Raw genomic sequence first — 18,229 nt, 5'->3', positions numbered from 1 at the left:
ATTGAGATGGAAAGAGAATTAAAAAAAATTAGAGCTTTTCAGCACTTAAGCCACAAATTTCCTTCTTCAAATTCTAGCTCTAATTCCTTGAAGATTATCATTTATATGGTTACAGGATTTAGACATAAAAACCAATACTATAAGCAAATTAGAAGATCAAGGACTAGTTTACCTGTCAGATCTGGCTAAGATGACCAGAAAGGATAATGATCATTGTTGGAAGGGTTGTGGGAAATCGGGGACACTATTACACTGTTGATGGAGCTGTGAACTCATCCAACCTTTCTGGAGAGAAATTAAATGAACATACCCTTTGATCCAGCCATCCCACTACTGGGTCTATACCCTGAAGAGATGATGAAAAAGGGTAAAAACATCACTTGTACAAAAATATTTATAGCAGCCCTGTTTGTGGTGGCAAAGAATTGGAAATCAAGTAAATGCCCTTCAATCAGGGAATGGCTTAGCAAACTCTGGTATATGTATATCATGGAACACTAATAGATTAGAAACCAGGAGGGACGGAATTCAGGGAAGCCTGGAGGGATTTGCATGAACTGATGCTGAGTGAGATGAGCAGAACCAGAAGAACACTGTACACCCTAACAGCAGCATGGGGGTGATGTTCAACCTTGAAGGACTTGCTCATTCCCTCAGTGCAACAATCGGGAACAATTTTGGGCTGTCTGCAAAAGGAGAGTGCCATCTGTATCCAGATAAAGAGCTGTGGAGTTTGAACAAGGACTATTCCCTTTAATTTAGGGAAAAAAAAACAGACATCTTATTGTCTGATCTTGTTATTTTTGTCTCTTCCTTAAAGATATGATTTCTCTCTCATCACACTCAATTTGGATCAATGTACAACATGGAAACAAAGTAAAGACTGACAGATTGCTTTCCTTGGGGGGTGGAGGGAAGCAAGATTGGGGGAAAATTGTAAAACTCAAATATTATCTTTAATAAAAAATACTTCGATGAAAAAAATAAAATAAAAAAATTTAAAAAAGATTATCATTTATATGAGAAGAAATATAGACAAATTCTACTTATATAGTAGAGATACTGAAACCATTAAGATGAGAACCTGGATTTAAGGAATTTTAAAATTAGGAAGAGATGATCAGATTTTCTTAGATATTACAAGTCCTTCACTGGGCAGCACTTATCTTTCTAAAGGAGTGATTTTTGTGGTTAACTTTGATATACTACGGAGGAGAAAAGGAAACATGTAGATTGATGGTGGTATTCTGCAATCCAAATTGAGATAATACTTCAGGAGTTCCCTAGACTGGGGTGATATGGCAGATCTAAGGAGCTAAAGTTTTTCTTTTTGTATAAGAAAAGTATCACCTCTGACATGTGCTAGAGAAGCTTCCTCCTTGGAAGCTCCAGCATGGTGACTGGTGGGAAGTAAGGTGTTTTTGCTATTTGTTCAGGTCTACAAGGCTTTGGGATCTTTGATCCTGGGAATTGGTTTATGGTAGTGAAATGTCCCCTAAGTTATTCAACAATAGGAACAAAGAAGGTTTTTCCTATGATGCCTGATGCTCTGAAATTTTTAAAGCTCATATAGATACTTTATCTATGGTGTCATTATTGGGAAAAGAGAAACTTTGACTGGTTTTGAAAGTGAAGCAAAAAAGCAGATTATTAGGTAAGTAATATAGACAGAATTTTCCAGGTAGTTCAGGAGCACTGCTAGAAGAATGCCTCGAGTTATTCTTACAAGAAAGGAATCAAAGGGTTTATACAGATACTAGAGTAATTTTTTTTTTGATTTTTCAAGGCAACGGGGTGAAGTGGCTTGCCCAAGGCCACACGGCTAGGTAATTATTAAGTGTCTGAGGTCGGATTTGAACCCATGTACTTCTGACTCCAAGGCTGGAGCTCTATCCACTGTGCCCCCTAAAGTAATTAAAAAAAATCTCAGATGGCTAGGTGGTGAAATGGGATAGAGTACCAGCCCTGGAGTCAGGAGTACCTGAGTCCAAGTCCTGCCTCAGACGCTTAATAATTACCTAGCCGTGTGGCCTTGGGAAAGCCACTTAACCCCATTGCCTTGCAAAAAAAACTAAAAAAAAATTCTTGTAATTTTAAACATGAAGGCTAATTCAGATTTCATAAGGAAAGGGAAACAAATTTTCTTTTTAAAAATAAATTTGTTATTATTTTCCCTCCCCCTCTCAGAGAGCAATCCTATATAACATTTTTTTCTAGAAAAACAAATCTGTACAACTGATTGATACATTAAAAAAGTTCAAAAATATGTGTAATACTTGTAGACCTCTCATTTCCATGAAGGAATAGAATGAAAATGTTTTCTCATTTTCTTCATTTGAATCATTATACTTTTGTTATATTTGTTTTTGAATTTTTGGTGTTGTGTTGTTCTATCCATTTATATTGCTATAGTCATTGTTTACATTGTTTTCTTATCTGCTTACTCTGTACCAGTTAATATAGATCATTCCAAAGCATCAGTCATCAAAAACTGTTTGGTATTGGCTAAGAAATAGAGTGGTGGATCAGTGGAATAGACAAGGTGCAATAGCAGGAAACGATTATAGTAATCTGCTGCTTGATAAACCCAAAGAGTCCAGCTATTGGGATAAAAACTCTCTCTTTGATAAAAATTGCTGGGAAAATTGGAAGTTAGTATGGAAGAAACTTAGATGAGACCAACACTCACACCCTTTATCAAGTTAAGATCCAAATGGATACAGGATTTAGACATAAAAAACAATACCATAAGCAAATTATAAGATCAAGGTCTAGTTCACCTGTAAGATCTATGGAAAGGGGAGCAGTTTATAACTAAGGAAGAGATAGAGAACATCACCAAAAACAAACTACTAGATGATTTCGATTCCATTAAATTAAAAAGCTTTTGCACAAATAAAAAACACTATAATCAAGATCAAAAAAATATAGTAAACTGGGAAGCAATCTTTACAACTAATGATTCTGACAAAGGACTCATTTCTAAAATACACAGAGAACTGATTCATATTTTTAAAACAAAAAGCCATTCCCCAATTGACAAATGGTCAAAGGATATGCAAAGGCAATTTACAGATGAGGAGATCAAAGTAATCCATAGCCATATGAAAAAATGCTCTAAATCATTAATTATTAGAGAAATGCAAATTAAAGCTTCTCTGAGGTACCACCTCACACCTCTCAGATTGGCCAGTATGACCAGGAAGGATAATGATCATTGTTGGAAGGGATGTGGGAAATCTGGGACACTATTACACTGTTGGTGGAGCTGTGAACTCATCCAACCCTTCTGGAGAGCTATTTGGAACTACACCCAAAGAGCAACAAAAACGTGCATACCCTTTGACCCAGCAATACCACTACTGGGTATATATCCTGAAGAGATGATGAAAAAGGGTAAAAACATTACTTGTACAAAAATATTTATAGCAGCCCTGTTTGTGGTGGCAAAGAATTGGAAATCAAGTAAATGTCCTTCAATTGGGGAATGGCTTAGCAAACTGTGGTATATGTATGTCCTGGAACACTATTGTTCTATTAGAAACCAGGAGGGATGGGATTTCAGGGAAGCCTGGAGGGATTTGCATGAACTGATGCTGAGTGAGATGAGCAGAACCAGAAAAGCACTGTGCACTCTAACAGCAACATGGGAGTGATGCTCAACCTTGAAGGACTTGCTCATTCCATCAGTGTAACAATCGGGAACAATTTTGGGCTGTCTGCAAAGGAGAGTGCCATCTGTATCCAGATTAAGAGCAGTGGAGTTTGAACAAAGTTCAAGGACTATTCCCTTTAATTTAGAAAAAAACAGATATCTTATTGTCTGATCTTGTTACCTCTTAAGACTTCTTGTCTCTTCTTTAAGGATATGATTTCTCTCTCATCACACCCAATTTGGATCAAGGTACAACATGGAAACAAAGTAAAGACTGACAGATTGTTTTCCTTGGGGGTGGGGCTGGGGGTAGGGAAGTAAGATTGTTGGGGAAATTGTAAAACTCAAATAATATCTTTAATAAAAATAAATTTAAAAATGAAAGAAAGGAAAAAAACCTTTTTAAAAAATAATCATGCATAGTCAAACCAAAAAAAATAAGAACACATTTCCTCTGCAATATAGATCATTCCATGCTTCATCCATGTTTTTTTAAAGTAGAGTTACATACTATTACATTCATGTAACACACTTTCTTTAGCCATTCCTCAATCATCTCTTTGTTTCCAATTCTTAAGAATCACAAAAAGTGCCGCCACAATTCATTTAAAGTATATGGGGACTTTTTTCTTATCAGGTTTCCTTGGGAATAGGACTGGAAAGCACCATCAACAATGTATATTAGTGTGTCTATCCTTCTACAACCCCTCCAACATTTAGTATTAACGTTTTGGGACCATTTTTGCCAATTTATAGGATGTGAAGCAAAACCTCAGGGTTTTGCATTTCTCTTAATATTAGTGATCTGGAGCATGTTATGTGGTTGTGAATATTTTATAGTTCTTTTGAGAACTACTGGGTCATATCCTTTGACTATCTACTGGCTATTAGTCATATAAATTTAATTATTTATATATCCTAGATACCAAACCCATTGGAAAAAAAAAATTAAGTTTGCTTCAGTTTCCTTATCTGTAAAATAAACCTGAGAAGGAAATGGCAAATCACTGCAGTATCTTTGCCAAGAAAACCCAAATGGGGTCATGAACAGTAGGACTTAACTGAAATGATCTTCATCTATTTGTTCCTTAATTCTTTAAATACTTTGTAATTGAATCTATACAAGAGTTTTGTATGTTTTAGGAGGTTGATCCCCAGATAATTGATGCATATTATAGTAATTTGGAGTGATATTTCCTTTGATATTATTATTTTGGGGGTTTTGTTATTATTATATTAGAAATGTTGGAACCCAGAGAACATTATACACATTGTCAATAACATTGAGAATAGATCAACTATGGGGGATGCAACTCCTTTCAGAAGTTCAGAGATCTAGGACAACTCTGGAGTCCTATTATATACAATGCCATCCACATCCAGAGGGAAAAAACTATAACAACAATAACAAAAACCAAAGAATCTTAATGGATACTATGTTCACTTTTTAAAAACTTCTTATGTTTTTCATTCCTATCCCATGGTTTTCTTTCTTTTCCCTTAGTCTTAATTCTTCATATAAAAATTACTACTATGTGGGCATGTTGAATATTCATGTGCATGTTGTACAACAACTTTTATGGGATTGTTCAATGCTGGGGTGTGGGGGGTTGGGGCTAGGGATGGAAAAATGTGTAACTTATGAATATACAAATGGATAAATGTTGAAAGGCTTTTAGGTCATGTAGTTGGAAAAATAAAAATAAAATATTAAAAAAATATAACAAGGGGTGGCTAGGTGGCGCAGTGGATAAAACACCAGCCCTGGAGTCAGGAGTACCTGGGTTCAAATCTGATCTCAGACACTTAATAATTACCTAGCTGTGTAGCCTTGGGCAAGCCACTTAACCCCATTTGCCTTGCAAAAAAACCTAAAAAAAAAATACCAGAAAAAAAGAATATTTTATAGCCCACAGTTCTATGAAGCTATTATCCCAACTAGTAGCTTTACTGATACTAGGATTTTCCAAAAAAATAATTGTCATCAGCAGAGATAGTTTACCTTCCCTTTATCCATTTCTGTTGCCTTAATTTCTTTATCTTGCTTATTTCTAGCATTTACAAAATTATAATAAATAATATTGGAGAGAATGGGCATCCTTGCTTCAATTCAGTATTTTTTAGAAATGGATCTATGCATTTCACACATCCTTTTGGTTTTAATGCTTTATATAATATTTTTATAAAGGCTGCCCTAATGCCCAAACTTTATAGGGTTTTTTTTAGCATAAAAGTGTATTTTGTTAGAAGATTTTTTGCATTTATTGAGATGATCTTGCAGTTTTGGATATTTAAGTTTTTAATAAGATCGTGTTGTTTTCCTAACTGAAACATCTTTGCCATCCCTAGCAAAAGGTCCATTTCATTATATACTGAATGACTTCTTTGGTAAATTTTTGTAGTCTGACAGAATTTTCTTTCATATTTTTTTATTATTTTAAATTTATTTTTTTCATCCATTGGTACATGCATATTTCCAAGTTACAAAATTTCCCTCCACCCTCCCCTCCTCTCAGCAGGGAACAGTCAGCTTAGCATTTTACATACATATTTGTTAAATATATTTACAAATTAGTAATTTTTGGCATGAGGAATTAGGATTAAGGGAGATACATAAGAGATAATTTTTATAAAGTGTTCATTAGATTTGGAAGGGTTGTTTTTTTTTCCTGTGTTTTGTTTTGTTTTGTTTTTTTTCCTCTGATTGGGGATAATATAGCCCATAACCAGTCAAAGACAGTCCTCCAAGCTCTCTGGACTGTCAAGAAGAGCTGCTTCCACCAAGGTTGTTCATCTCATAATATTGTTGATGTGAACATTGTTCTCTTGGCTCTACTCCCTTTGCTTGGCATCAGATCCTGTAAGTCATTCCATGCTTCTCTACAGTCTGATCATTTATCGTTTCTTACAGAACAATAATCCTAAATTTTCACGTACCATAACTTGTTTGGCCATTCCCCAATTGATGGGCATCTCCTCAATGTCCAATTCTTTGCCACTACAAAAAGAGCTTCTATGAATATTTTGGAACATGTAGGACTTTTCCCATTTTTTACAATGTATTCTGGACATAGTCCTTTGGGCCTAGTTCCATATTGCTCTCCAGAAAGGTTGGATCCTTTCACAACTCCACCAGCAATGCATCAATGTCCCAATCCTCTCACAATCTCTCCAACATTGTTCATGTTCCCTTTTTCTCATCTGGGCTAATTTAGTAGGTGTGAGATGATACCACACTGTTGGTTGAATTTGCACTTCTCTAATCAATAGTGATTTGGATCATTTTTTCATATGATTATGTATAGTTTCTTTCTTTCTTTCAATGGGGTTTAAGTGACTTGCCCAAGGTCACACAGCTAGGCAATTATTAAGTGTCTGAGGCTGGAATTGAACTTAGGTCCTCCTGACTCAAGGGCCAGTGTCTATCCACTGCCACACCTAGCCGCCCCTCTGCATTTGATTTTAAGTTTTTTGTGCCCTAGTACATGGTCAATTTTGGTGAGGGTGCATGTACTGCCAAGAAAAAGGTATACTCTTTTCCATCCCCATTAAGTTTTCTCCAGAGGTTGATCATATATAAGTTTTCTAAGATTTCATTCACCTTATTAACTTCCTTGTTTATTTTGTTATTATTAAGCTGTTGGAACCTGGACTGCACTGTGGCTAAAAGCCTCTGGCTGGTTTTCCCTGCTCTCTTGCCTCCTGGACTTTACTTTCCCTTTTCCCCCAAAGAGACAGATCTTCACTGAAAATCCTCCATGATGTCTACAGTTGAATCTTCTCTTTTTCTTGGTGGGAATGTATAATATGAATAGAGGTTTCATTTATCTCTGGTGGGGAAAGGCTCTGGGAGCATGTTAGCTTATCCCTGCCATCTTGGCTCTACCTCAGAACAGCTCCAGTCATATTTATTTATTTGTTTTGGTTTTGTTTTTGCTAGACAATGGGATTAAGTGACTTGCCCAAGGTCACTCAGCTAGTTAATTATTAAGGGTCTGAGGTTACATTTGAACTCAGGTCCTCCTGACTCCAGGGCCAGCGCTCTATCCAGTGCGCCACCTAGCTGCCCCCTCAATTCATATTTATTAATAATATTGGTCTTACAGCTTTCTTTCTGCATTTTACCTTTCCCTGGTTTTAGTTATTAAGACTATATTTTTATACTAATTCATTGTTGGTGGAATTATAAAATGATCCAACTATTTTGGAGAGCATTCTGGTCCAAGAGTTATTAAAGCACCTATACTTTTTGATCTAGCAGTACCATTACTTGGCCTATTTGCAAAGATGATTAGGGGGAAAGAACTTACACGTTCTAGAATGTTTCTAGCAGATCTCTTTGTAGTGGCAAAGAACTAGAAATTGCAGGAATCCCCATCAGCTGAGGAATGGCTAAACAAGTTGTAGTATATGATTTTAATGGAATACTATTGTGCTATAAAAAATGATGAGCTCAATGATTTTTTTTTGGGGAAACTTAATTTATTTCTGGTGGTGGGGAGAGAGAACTTGTTGGGCTGGTGGGGCAAAGCCAGTTGTTCTGCCCCACCCCCACCCTTTCCCTTCCAAGAGGAGTGATCAGACTGGGTTGGATCTGATGGCCAGGCTGACCATGCCTGTAGGACAAGATGTGCCAGGCTAGGCTGAGGTTAATCAAGCCCAAAAGGGGAAGATGTCCACATGAAGGTGTATTCACCTAGGGGGCCGGTATGCCAGCTTCCGACTCTTCAGCACTGACCACTTATGCCTTTTCATGGTGTAGGTGAGAGGAATCAGTAAGCATTTTGAGCCCCATGAGTTTTCGATGATCATGCTCTGGTTCAGATGCCCAATGCAGGAAAGTATACACGTCTTTTGCTACCTGTGACATAGTGGCTGGTGTACCATCATCATACTCAACGACTTCATTGTAGATAGGGGGAGCCATAGCAATGGCCTGGCCAGGGAAGTAGGCATTGAAGTGAAGACCCTCTCGAAGGGAAACTCCAGCAGGTGGACCACAGTACCCCGTGAGCAGGGAAAAGACATAATCCTCACCACCATGCCTGGCTTGGATGATGTAGCTGAGGTCGGGGGGTAGTTCCATTGTTGGCAGCCTGGGCAGCCTCAGGGTTGGGGTAGGATTTGGGCAAATAATCAGAAAGTTTCCCTGGCCTCATAAACATCTCTCCATCTTCATTAGGGCCATCTTGAACCTCTACCTCCTCTGCCATTGTCTTAGCTTTAGACTCTGTGTAGCACATACCCACAAAATGGCGATAAGCTAGGTAGTCCATGCTGTGGCAGGAAGAGCACACCCGCTTATACACCTGGAAGCCCCAGCGAATGCTGCCATGGTCCAAAGAGGAGAGGAAGCCTCAGTGAGACCAGGGGTAACTCGGCGGGTGCAGCTCTAAGTCACTGGCACCTACAGCTGTGTGCAGGGCCACAGCAAGCCCTGCACCTCCTGCTGCCAGCATGGCCAGGGCTGACAGCACTACCATCCTGCTCCTCAAGAGGTTTGAGAATGATGACATTGCGGCGACCTGAGGCAGCAGCACCACAGCTCTGGGCCTGGGGGCACGTGGAAGCCCCAGCACGGAGAAGCGCCCCACAGCCCCTGCCGCCGCCATCTCGGGCCTCCTGAGTGCCGCTGCTGTCAATGATTTTAGAAAAAGATGGAGGGCAGCTAGATAGACAGTGCAGTGGATAAAGCACTAACCTTGGAAGCAGGAGGCCAGGAGTTCAAATGTCATCTCAGACACCTGACACTAGCTGGTGACCTTAGGCAAGTCACTTTAATATTGAGTGCCTGGCATCCAGTTCCATCTCCAGTCATTCTGATTCATATCTGGCCACTGGATCCAGATGGCTCCGGAGGACAAAGTGAGGCTGGTAACTTAGCACAGCACCCCCTCACTCAAATCCAATTCATGTGATTGTCATGGCATCACCTCCCTGATGTTGTGGGCTTCTTCAAAAATGAAGGACAAAAAAAATATGGAAAGACTTGCAGAAAATAATGAAAAGTAAAATGAGCAGAAACAAGAAAACACTGCATTAAAGTAATAATATTGTCTTAAGAATGCCTTTGAATGAATAAGTTATTTTATCTATTATAAATATCCAAAATAACTATAAAGGACATATGAAGAAAGATGCTATCTTCATCCAGAAAAAGAACTAAATGGAAATATGTTTAGAATAATTTCATATATATACATATTTAATAGTAGCCATGTCTAAGTGGAGATGCAGGGGACAGAGATAAAAAAGAAAAAGAAATTTATGCGAAATTTAGAAATTTATCAAGTTTTGCAGTTTTGTTTTATTCCACAAATTAAAAAATACTATATTTATCCCACAAAGGGATTCTGATGTAGTATTTTCTTTCTCTATTTTTGAAGATTATTTCCGAAGTATAGATACTAAGTGTTCTTTAAAAGTTTAATATAATTCTTCTGTGAATCCATCAGGATCAAGAGTTTTCAATTTTGGTCACTCCTTTATAGCTAAATCTTTTTCATTTTTGGAGATGGCATTATTTAAGACCTCTCTCGAATCTTCAGGTAATTTGGGTATTTTCTATTTTTGAAGGTATTCCTCTATTTCTGGCAAGTTCATGATATATATTAATTATTCTTTTAAGTTCTTCTGGTGATTTTTTTTATCTTGCTCATTTACTATTCTATTGGTTTTATTATTTTGATTTTTCCTTTTTAAAAAATAAAAATAGGGGCAGCTAGGTGGTGCAGTGGAAAGAGCACCGGCCCTGGAGTCAGGAGTACCTGAGTTCAAATCCAGCCTCAGACACTCAATAATTCCCTAGCTGTGTGGCCTTGGGCAAGCCACTTAACCCCATTGGCCTTGCAAAGACCTAAAAAACCCCAAACAAACAAAAAATAAAAATAGCTAAGGATTTATTAATTTTATTAGTCTTTTCAAAGAACCAGTTTTTAGATTCATTTATCATTTCTATACTTTTCCCCTAATTTATCCAATTCCACTGTAATTTTTAATATTCCCCACCTCTTTTAGGTTTGTTGGTTTTTTGACCTTTCAATGCATTAATTCACTCTTTTCCCCTTTTGTTAAAGTAAATTTATAAGTATATGATTTTCCTTGAGGACTACTTTATCAGCATCACCAAAATTTTAGCTAATTGTTTCATCATCACTTTCTTTCACATAGTTATTGTTTTTATGATTTGTTATTTATCTTTTCTTTTTTTAGGTCTTTGCAAGGCCAATGGGGTTAAGTGGCTTGCCCAAGGCCACACAGCTAGGGAATTATTGAGTGTCTGAGGTCGGATTTGAACTCAGGTACTCCTGACTCCAGAGCCGGTGCTCTATCCACTGTGCCACTATGACTTGTTATTTGACTTACTCATTATTTATGATTAAGTCCCCATTTGAGTCTGTATCCTTTGTTTGTGATCCCTGAACTCATCACTATTTTTATTGAATTATAGTCAATAAATAATGCATTAACTCTGTCTTTTTACATCTAGAACTTGAGACCCTTATTTCCTTCTTTTGTGACTGATTTTGCAATTGATTTATCTATGTTCAAAGTCTTTAATCTTTCTTCTTCCTAAAATATTTAATAATTTTAAATTTTTTCCCCTATCACTCTGCACTATGCAACTCCTAGAGAAACTTTTTGACTCTGTCTTCTCTGAGGGTAGTTTCTCAAGAAGTTGCATCTTAAAACGTCTCAGTTTCCTCCCAAGATGAGTAATTCATGGTTCACTAGCCTAGGTCTCTGATCCATGTGACTTTTGAGTAGCCAGGATTGGTAGAGTGCTGTGTAGCTATTACACAGGCAGTTCTTTGCCTAACACACCTAGGTGATGCAGTGGATGCATTGGCCTTGGAGTCAGGAGCACGGGTGTTTGAATGTGACCTCAGACAATTGACACTTAATAGCTGTGTTATCTTGGGCAAGTCACTTAACTGTGACTGCCTCACATCCAGGGTCATCTCCAGTCATCCTGATTCACATCTGACCACTGGACCCAGATGGCTCTGGAGGAGAAAGTGAAGCTGGTGACTTAGCATAGGACATCCTCACTCAAATCCAATTCATGTGCTTGCTATGGCATCATCTCCCTGATGTCAAGGTCTTCAAGAATGAAGGAGTTCTTTGCCTAACATTGGCAGTGAGAGCTTTATAGCACTGCTGCTATAGAGTTGTCCACACTGGCTCTGGCTTTGCTGGAGCTTTAGAGTTGTATGCTCCAGCACCAGAAGTTTAGAGCTTTGTAGTACTGGTGCTACAGGGGTATGGACCCTGGCTGACTTTAGCACCTGAGAGACTGTGACTGACTGATAGTTCTCTGCCCTTGGGCAGTCTTGCTGCCAATAATGTGGAGGTGGCTAGGTGAACTCAGACTCAGTGTCAATTCATGATTTTCCAAAAGTTTTTTAGATTCTGTATGTTCTAGACCAGGGCTGTCCAACCTTACTTTAAAAGTTTTTATTGGAACAATAGAAATATATTTTGATTTGCCATTTTAGCAAGACTTCATTTACTAGGTAGCTCAGCTTTGTTTACTAAAGCATTTAGTAAACCCACAGGCAGGCCTCATAAAAATCTCACTGTGGGTCTCATGTGACTGGGGCCACATTTTGGACAGCCCTGTTCTAAACCATGGATACAGTTGAAGCTGTTTTATCTTTGGTGCATAATTTCTACTTTGAAGAAGTTTGAGAGGTCATGAGAATTGGAAAAAATATCTAGTCCTCCATCTTCAGAAACAAATTTTCAAAACACAAATATCCCAATAAGGTCTTACTTTTCAATAGAGTTATTTATAAGCATGTACATACAGGTACACATTCAGTAGCAAATATTGTTGTTTAATTTATATTTCTGAGTATAATTGTAAATGAATTTGTAATTGCAAAATTCTAAGAAAAACATTATTATATCCTTATATGCTAATATGAGTTATGGGAACCACAAGTCAGATGCTCTGAAATGGATCTCAGCAGCCATTGTTTAAACAGGCCCTACAACAATCTAACATCATCATTAGATTCAATGAAAATTAAACATTAGATAAGACAATATTAAAGTGGACAATTAATAATTACTAGGCTTAACACTAAACTGGCTTTAGACAGCCAGAGAAGAAATATGAGTTAATTAAATATGAAGTTAGCTTCAGATAGGAGAGAAGAATAAAGAAACAAAAGCAATAATGAGCAAGGTCTATGGGGAAACAATGAATAGAACAGCCCAGCTGGAACAAAATAGTTTTTATTTGAAAATAGGGGGAAATAATTTTATTTGAAAATAGGGGCCAGATTAAGAAAGTGTTTGAATGTCAGGTTAAGAAATTTGGAATTTATCCTGTACATAATGAAAAATCATAGAAAAAAATTTTGAATGAGCATATGATACATATAAAAAACATTTGCATGTCTATACTATACTGCAGTCTTCTCTATATATACTTAATGATCTTATCAGCTCTCATGATTTAAATTATCTTCTCTGTGTAGCTGATTCTCAGATTTATCTGACCAGTTCTAACTTCTTCTGACCTCCAATCTCGAATCTCTATCTGTTGGACATTGATAAACTCCATATTCAAATCTCTTCCTAACGTCCTTGTTCCTGTAGAGAGTACCACCATTCTCCCATGCACCTAGGCCAGGTGTTCTTCCATTCTCCCATTCAGCTCTGTGTTATCCTTAACAACTCAATCTCACTTCCTATATCTAATTTGTTACCAACTCCTGTCATTTTTGCTTTGGTTAAATCTCTCTGAAACATCCTCTTCTCTCTCAGCATTGTACATGCTCTGTCATAAATCCTTGATGTCTTACACCTGGACTAATACAATAATTTGATACTTGGTCTCTCCTCCCCCACTCAGATGTCTGATCTTCCTAAAGCACAGGTCTGACAATATCACAAACAACTATTCAAATAACTCCAGAGCTGCCTATTAGTTAACTCTAGGATCAAATATAAAATCCACCAGCTTTGAAAGTCCTTCCTACCCAAACCCTTCCTTTTCTCTTAATCCTCTCTACCCAGGACTTCTTGCTATGCATTCCCTGACTCTGGGAATGCTTTCTGGCCTGGAACTTTCCATGCCTGGAACTCACTTTCTCTTCATGTTTGCTTCCTGGCTTCCTTCAAATATCAACTTTAGCAGGAAACTTTTCCTGGTGCCTTTGCGCTCTGGTATAATGCTCAATTTATCCTGCCTATATCTTGTTTGTACCTATTGGTTTCTCCCATTGGCATGTGAGCTTCCTGAGGGCATGATTTCAGTTTGTTGTAACCCCAGCACTTAGCACAGTGCCTAGAATTAAATGCTTATTGTTTTGACTTGACTAGCTTTTCATATTATTTCCGAGAAATTAGTTTAATGTCAAAATACTATGAAAATCCTTCTTTCCTTTTTTGACCCTGAAAAACTTTAAGCTTCTTCCTGCTTTTTTCCCCCATGTATACAGGGAATGTTTTAGATTAAATGATCACTAAGGTTTCTTCAAATTCAAAAATCCAGGATTTTATTCCACACTTTTGCCCTTATATTTTGCTTATTTGGTGGTGGTGGTAAGAATCTCATTTACAACTTTGACTTCAAGAAATACTTTATTACTAATCCATAACTGTTGATTCAATAAGCAGTCACTAAGTGCCTTTCATTTTTTTTAAGGATTTTGCAAGGCAAATGGGGTTAAGTGGCTTGCCCAAGGCCACACAGCTAGGTCATTATTAAATGCCTGAGGCCAGATTTGAACTCAGGTACTCCTGCCTCCAGGGCTGGTGCTCTATCTACTGTGCCACCTAGCAGCCCCTAGTGCCTATCATTTTCCAAGCACTATCTAAGCACACAGGATACAGACAAAAATGAAAAAAAGTTCCTTCCCATCTGATCTACATTCTTCCAGTTGAATGTGCATACATTCCATACACCAATGATGAGTGAATCTTCTTTGAAGAAGTTTTTGTAGATTTTTTTATGTCTTGACTGTTGTGGGATTCCTTGCCTACTGGGGTAATCAGGCCAGGGTTCGGTAAACAGACAATTTTTAGGGCACCTTTTTCTAGCCCTTTCCTCACATCAGAAGGTGAGCAGTATGATCCTTAAAAAGGCTGCTCAGTCACCCAGGGGACTGCTGAATCTCATTGCTGCTTTCAGTGGAGAAACTATCTATGACCTGGGCCACCTGTGTTCAGGGTTGAGATTACAGCTCACAGTGTATATGCACCTGCTGCTTCATCACTTGCCTGTCGCCAAAGGACTTTGAGGAATGGTTTTGAGTGATGTCTTTTGTTGCATGCGTAAACTGGATTTAAGTGAGGTAGAACTGCATCAAGTCATCCCTCTCACTCTTTCTTCCAAAGTCATCATTATCCAGCATAGCAAGACAGAATCAAGACACCTGGTGTTGGCTTTTGTTGCAGTGGATGACCTTGGTGTCTTTGATGTCTAACCAAGCTCTAAGAGCTCCACAGCAACTGCTTCAGCTGGCTTCATGGTCTTTGGAAGGAATTATTCTCCTCCACTCATCCCACCAGTGGAAGACTTTACGTGCTTGGGGTAGATACCCCCCAATACTCCCCAATGAGTTTGAGATTCCCTTGGTTACCCTCAATCTGGTTTAGCCTGCCTGCTGAAACAGTTTACCAGGGAGTGGCCACCATTCATGCTACAGCTTCTTGGAACACTCATAGCAAATACAAGATCCAATAGACCTGAAAGATTAACAGCTCTTGTTTCAAGAAAACTCAGCAGGTATGGTATCCAAATAGCAGCCCTGAGTGAAACAAAACTGGCATATGAAGACCAGCTTACTGAAGTTGGAGTTGGATAAATGTTTTTCTGGAGTGGTCACAGTGAAAGGTAACAGCGTGAAGCTGGAGAAGGTTGTGCAATCAAAACTAATCTAGTCAACATTTTTGAATGCTTATCAAAAGGAGTGAATGACAGAATCATGATAATGAGATTGCCACTTCCAGGAAAATGTCTTGCCACCATCATCAGTGTCTATGCTCCCACCATGACAAATACTGATGAAGTTAAAGAAAAATTTTATGAAAAGAAAATTTTAAGAAAAATTTATATCATCAATATATCAAAAGAGGACAAGTTTATAATTCTGGGTACTTTAATGCTAGAGTAGTTCAGATTACCAGACATGGCAGGGAGTCCTTGGGAGGATGGAGATAGAAATAGCAACAACAATGGCCACCTTCTACTGAAGACCTGTGCACCTTTTCATCATAAACACTGCCTTCCATTTATCTAAAAGCAATAAAACTTCCTGGATACACCCTCTTGGCAAACATTGGCATCTAACAGACTATGTGATTGTAAGGAGAAGAGACAGACAGGATGTGAGAGTGACAAAGGCAATTTGTGGTGCAGAGTGCTAGACTGATTACAGACTCATTTTCTTTAAGCTAAATATTCATATTCAACCAAAATGGTGGAACCAAGGCAAAATGAATACTAGAAGAATTAATGTCAAGAGATTAGAGTATCTCTCCTAGGGAACAGCTTGTTGCTAACTTGGAGGAAAACCTGAGCCAACACACAGTTGGCAACAGTGAAGCAGAAAAGGAGTGGGTAGGTTTCAGAGATCTGGTGTGCTGCATTTGCTCATCTAGGCCAGAACACATGCAAACACCAAGACTGGTTTGATGAAACTGATCCTAGAGAGATAGGCTAAACACTTCCATGGTGTGCTATACAGACTATTATCAATCAATGCAGAAGTCATTGACCAATTAATTATCTCAAGTTGAAGTCAATCAGTCCCTAGCTGAAGTTCCTCTCAAGTGGCAAAGCACCTGGTGCTGAATCTATTTCAGCTGAGATCTACAAGGTAGGGGGTCCATTGCTCATCCAAAAACTGACTGAAATTTTTTAGGTTATATGGCATGAAGAGGTTATCCCCCCAGGATGACTTCATTTCAACTCTATAAAGGTAAAGGGAATAGATTGTCCTTTGACAATCACAGAAGTATTTCTATTAGTCACTGCTGGTAAAATTCTTGCCAGAGTCCTTAATAGGCTGATCTTTCACTTGGAATTTGATCACCTCCCTGAGAGCCAGTGTAGCTTCAGAAAGGATTGAATAACAGTTAATATGGTGTTTGCTGCCCAGTAACTCTAGTAAAAATGCCAAGAACAGAACAGAGTTCTGTATACAACATATATACAGGTCTGACCAACGTCTTTGAGGGTGTTTGGAAAAGTATGCCAAAATTTGTTTGCCTGGAGAAGTTCCTCAGTATTGTACATCAATTTCATGACAGCATGCTTGCCTGGGCTCTGGATAGTGGACAATGCTCTCGAGATTTCCCAGTCACCAATGGAGTAAAACAGGTTGTGTCTTTGCTCCCATACTTCATAATATGTTTTCAGCCAGGTTATCAAATGCCTTCACCAATGGCAAATTCTTCAACTTGAAAAAGCTACAAGCCAAGCCCAAAGTGAAGGGAATGTTGGTGCATGAGCTTCTGTTTGCAGAAATGCAGCCTCTGAAGGTTAGATGCAACAAAGTATGGATTGATTCCCTGCTGCTTGTTCTCATTTTGGTCTAACAATGAACACCAAGAAAACACAGGTACTCCATCAACCATCCATTTGTAGAACTATTGATTACAACAAATGGAGAAATTTTGAGTACTGTGGACAAGTTCACTTACCTTGGCAGTGTCCTTTCCAAGGAGGCACACATTGATAATAAGTTGACACTTTCATTTCCAGAGCAAGTTCAGTATTTGGTAAGGCTCCGAAAGAAAGTATGGGAGAAGAGGTATCAGACTGAATACCAAACTGAAGGTCTACATAGCTACTGTGCTAACCTCATTGCTATATGCCTGTGAAATCTGATTGGTCTACCAGCACATGTCAGGAAACTGAATGGCTTCCATTTAAATTGTCTTAGGAAGATTCTGAAGATCACCTGTCAGGAGAAAATACTAGACACTGGGGTCCTTTCCAGAGCTAAACTACTTAGCATTCCAACATTAATACAGAGAGTGCAACTACAATGTGCTGAACATGTTGTCACAATGCTAGATGTACACTTGCCAAAAAAGTTATTTTATAGAGAACTCACACAGGGAAAGTGCTCACAAGAGGGTCAGAAAAAAGCAATATTGAGATACCCTGAAGATCTCATTGAAAAACTTTAGAATTGATTGTATAGCATGGGAGACACTGGCACAGGACCACCCAGCATGGCCTGCCCTCAATCACTGAGGATGCTGCATTCTATGAGGAAGGCATAATTGAAGTAGCTCAAAGGAAACATGACATCTGTAAGTTTAGAGTAAGCATCCCAGGTGTTCACATGGACCATTCTGAGCTCTTACTTGTCTGATCAACCACAGTCAGACACACTCATCTGTCCCAAACATAGTGATATCATTTTGGTCTTCTTTGATAGCAAAGGAGAAAAGTCAACCATTTTTCCAGATGCAGCCAGACTCATCTTCCTTTTTTTTTCTAATTTAAATTTTTTATTCATTTTGAACTTAAATACAAACTGAGAAAAGTAAAACAGAATATTTCCATGTATACAGCAGAGCATAAGAGAGAATTTGATATAAAAT

At 38.2% G+C, this 18,229-nt stretch overlaps 1 protein-coding gene and 1 pseudogene across 7 annotated transcripts in view; both read right to left on the bottom strand.

The window, feature by feature from the left end:
* ANKRD16 (ankyrin repeat domain 16) overlaps positions 1 to 18,229 on the bottom strand; it is a 51,988-nt gene that overhangs the window by 21,481 nt on the left and 12,278 nt on the right. The window lies entirely within an intron of this gene.
* Positions 2 to 9,576, bottom strand: LOC141493481 (cytochrome c1, heme protein, mitochondrial pseudogene; annotated as a pseudogene).

This window comes from Macrotis lagotis, chromosome 7 (assembly GCF_037893015.1).
Source record: "Macrotis lagotis isolate mMagLag1 chromosome 7, bilby.v1.9.chrom.fasta, whole genome shotgun sequence".
Classification (NCBI taxonomy): Eukaryota; Metazoa; Chordata; class Mammalia; order Peramelemorphia; family Peramelidae; genus Macrotis; species Macrotis lagotis.
This window is presented reverse-complemented; position numbering and strand designations above follow the sequence as displayed.